Source organism: Sapajus apella, unplaced genomic scaffold (assembly GCF_009761245.1).
Source record: "Sapajus apella isolate SASKATOON/1434 unplaced genomic scaffold, GSC_monkey_1.0 scaffold314, whole genome shotgun sequence".
Classification (NCBI taxonomy): Eukaryota; Metazoa; Chordata; class Mammalia; order Primates; family Cebidae; genus Sapajus; species Sapajus apella.
Window position 1 is genome coordinate 5,145 of NW_022437254.1, and position 4,252 is coordinate 9,396.

Below are 4,252 nucleotides of genomic sequence, written 5' to 3' on the forward strand. Positions count from 1 at the left end.
AAAGCAGTTTTATCTGGTTTGACTGTGTATATCAATCAAATTAAGATAACTGCCAGATTTTTCTAGTACTGGCTGCTACATAGGCCTGCCTGAGTCCTCTCTCAGGCTTGGAGATATTTGGGAATGTAACCTTAGCTCTTAATCCTGCCACTTTGGGAAATTAAGCCCAGCTGCCCTTGATTTCTGGAAAACACTTTCTAGACTGTTTCCTCTCCCTTGATAACCCAGGTCGCCTGGCATTTTGAATAGCAACTCCCCTCCCCATCCACCCACTGTAACTGATCCTCAAGGTTGCTCACCTACCTTCTCTTTGGCTTGGCTGTTCTCCCCAGTCTCCGTTGGAGGCTGGGCTGTTGGCTTGGCAGCAGCATCCTCTGCAGCAGGGGTGGTGGCGGCAGCAGCAGTGACAGCAGCAGGCACATCGGCTTGTTTAGGCTCCTCCTTGGCTGGGGCATCTTCGGCCTTGGAAGACTGCAAGTTATCAGTGGAAGCTTTAGTGGCATTTTCTGTCTCAGCTGAGCTGGCCTTCTCCTCTGAGGATTCAGGAGCCTGGGGGGTTGCCTGCTCTGTGGCAGCATCACCCTCCCCCTTCTCCTCCTCAGAAGGGGTTTCTCCTGCTTTGCCGGTCTCATCAGGCTTGGAGCCGGTGCCTGGGGCTGCTTCGGTAGTAGTGGGGCCTTCTCCTTTCTTCTCTACCCCATCGGCAACAGGGGCTTCATCCTTCTTCTTACTCACATCAGCCTCAGAAGCTTGGGCATCATCCTTCTTCTCTCCTTTGAGCTTTTTCCTTGTTATGTGTCCAGGAAGCTAGCCTGAATTTTGGTGGCGGCCTTATGAGCTTTATCTTCTGGTTTGATACCATCTTGTTCAATCTTTTGGTCCTCATCATTTTTTCAACCTTTATGGAGAAAAGAGGGGAAAAAAGGAGAGGGCTCTAATGATGTTCTTCTCCTTTAAATCTCAGCATTCAACAATAGTTACTGAGTGATTAATTTTGTGCCAGACATTGTTTTGGTAGTTAAGAATTCAAGCCTCCTCTTTCTCCCACAGTATGCGAAAAGTACTGTCCTTTGGAATCTTCCAGAATCACTGGCCTTTTTTTTTTTTCTGGAGACAGAGTCTCAATCTGTCACCCAGGATAGAGTGCAATGGCATGATGTTGGCTCACAGCAATCTCTGCCTCCCAGGTTCGAGCAATTCTCCTGCCTCAACCTTCCCAGTAGCTGGGATTACAGGCACATACCACCATACCCAACTAATTTTTATATTTTCAGTAGAGATGGGGTTTCACCATGTTGGCCAGGCTGGTCTCAAACTCCTGACCTCAGGTGGTCCACCCACCTCTGCCTCCCAAAGTGTTGGAATTACAGGCTTGAACCACCTCGCCTGGCCACTGGCATGATTTTATATGTATTTCCTTTCCCTAGCTCAATGTTGCTCCAAGTCACACTTAAACCAACAATTTTTTAAGACATACTTTGGCAGCTCAAATCACATTCACAGGCTGGGTGCAGTGGCTCACACCTGTAATCCAAGCACCTTGGGAAGTGAAGGGAAAAGGATCACTTGAGACCAGGAGTTTGAGACCATCCCTGGTAACATAGTGAGACCCATCTCTACAAAATATTTTAAAATTAGCCAGGTTCAGTGGCATGCACCTGTGGTCCTGGCTACTTAGGAGGCTGAAGCAGGAGGATCATTTGAGCCTGGGAGGTCAAGGCTGCAGTGAGCTGCTGTTGTGTCGCTGCACTTCAGCCTTGGTAATGGAGTGAGACCCTGTCTCAGAAAAGCAAACAAGCCAGAAACAAAAAAAAAGCAATTCACATTCACCCCAGGTTTTTATTAAAGAACTCTGAAAGATATAGGGATTTCAGGGTTTTTGAGGAGGATTTTGTGTAAAATTTTATGGTTCTAAAAAGATATTATGCAAAAGCCTAGTTTTCCCCAAGTTTTAAGCCTGATAAGGAAATTAATAAATGTAAGACAAAGAGTATAGTAAAAGTTTAAATCATAAATAGGTGAAGGGGAGGAAGGCAGCAAATCACACTGCCACATGTGTACCTATGCAACAATATTGCATGTTCTTCAAATGTACCCCAAAACCTAAAATGCAATTAAAAAAAAGAAAAAAAATCCTATCAGAATTTTATGCAAAATGTAAATGAGTTCCAAGTCTTTAAGGAATTTGTTTAGAATGTGACAACTTACAATGCTGGTCACAAAATAATGTCTAACTTTCTCCTGCATGTGATCCAACATTAGTAATAAACATACCAGGTGTTCAAAATTGGAATAAAAAAAGACCATTATTCCTTAATTTTAAAAAATGATGGAAACCCTGTTTCTCTTTTTGAAAAAGCGACACATATTCACTAAGTCACAATTCCTTATTTCCAAAAGCAATTGGGAACCTAAAATGTGTTTACATTATCATCAATAAAGCCATCTTAGTACTAAAGACGAGAGACTAGCATAGAGATTTATACGTTTTGATGGCAACATTTGTAGCATAATATACACTGCAAATGACTATTTCCCACATGAAAATTAAATCAGAGGATAGGAACAGCAGGCATAGTTATAGAAAGAATTGTGTAGGCAAGTACACAAAATTCTGTCCAGTTCCATTATTAACCATGGTGCCCCAACATGGCTACTGATAGTCTCCATTTTTAAATCTCTTTAACTTTTGAGCATTGAACTTTTGTTCACTTTTGTGAACACTGTTCTAGGGAAAATAACAGCAGTGAACAACACAGCACCTTTCTCTCAAAAAGCCACTAATAAAAGAGTGTTTATCATGTAACATGTTCTATGCCTGGTCTCATTCTGGACTTTTGCTCCAGTTTAGAAGGTAAGCTAATACAGGACAACTCAAGACAAGTTTTCCACCTGTCAAACCAGCTTCTGCTAATCATGATGTGGGACTGTTAGACATTCTTTGGACAAGCATGCAGACCTCTTGCTGCATAGGACCATCAACATATCAGTGATACACAAAATATTTTTGAAAATGAGCTACATGTAAGAGTAAAAGCAGGTTTGATAATTTTCTCAGTAAAATTCAAGTCAGTTTTTTCCTTCTTCCTTAGTTAACCATGCATGCATACACGCACAGATTAAAGGGGTATCTAAAAAGCACTTGGGCGATGCCCATCCTGTTTCCTCCTCCACTGCTTGGTTCTCTGATGCACTACAGCCTTCTCCCTATCCTGCTGCTCTTGCTGACTCCTACTCGGAGAAGCATAGCCCAGTCTGAGACATGGGAGCAGCTGTCCCTGCCAGGAGCCCTTTCCTTAGGAATGGAAGCATAACCCTGTAAAATTAACAGTTGTGAATGGAGCATGGAGCCAAGATGTTGGTAATTTATTTTACTCTACCTTGAGGATTCCGAATGAAGCACCATCTTATATTTTAGGACACCTGCTCTTGGGTATTGATGCCAACTGGTTCTTTAAAACAAATACTGCTCTTTGTGAAACCAGACAAATTAATTGTTTCAGAAGGGGAAGGTGTGCACAAAAGACTCTAGTGACTCAAGAAAGCTAAAATTTTAGAGCTCTGTCTTGTCTTCATGAACACAAAGCATAGGGGGATGAAACTCTTGAAAAGCTGAAAATCACAAAAAGAAAGAAGCTGAGAGTCTACATGTATAAAGAAATAAACTACATGGGTAAAGAAAGGGCTATCAATTTTCTCTCTCCCTCCTCTCTCTCTCTCTCTCACTCTCTCTCTAATTTCTTAGAGCATCTGCAACTTTGATTTTCTAAATGATCAGAATTTAAACTTCTGAACACAGTATCTATGTTAAAATGACTTTTTAGAAAGTCTGAGACTAGACTAGGGTGCCAAGATTATGAGACAAATCTCATCTGAACCCAGAAGTATAAGAAATTCAAGGGAAGCAGGAGTAAGCAGAAAGGGGGAGAACCACGAAAAACAAGAGTTAGGAGAAAGAAACCAGGCCTGCAAGAGCCAGGTACCCAAATAAGTGACTACACCCAAAGAGATGCTCAAAGTACTCCGCAGGCATGTAGCTCATCCTGGAGACACTGCTGGGCTTCATCATTAGAGGTTTAAGAAAACTAAATTTTAGAGATTAGTTGGAAAAAAAGAAGTCAATACAAGCTTTTCCAGATAGTGGTAAAGAGATAGCACACAGGTAAAGAAAAGGAGAAGAAAGGAAAAGGGAGGGGAGGGGAGATGAGGATATGGGGGAGGGGAGGAAAGAAACAAGGCTAAGAAGAGGTCA

General features: G+C 42.2%; 1 pseudogene; it reads right to left on the reverse strand.

The window, feature by feature from the left end:
- Positions 1–285: 285 nt before the first annotated feature.
- On the reverse strand, positions 286–890 carry LOC116545625 (annotated as a pseudogene).
- Between the last annotated feature and the right edge of the window lie 3,362 nt (positions 891–4,252).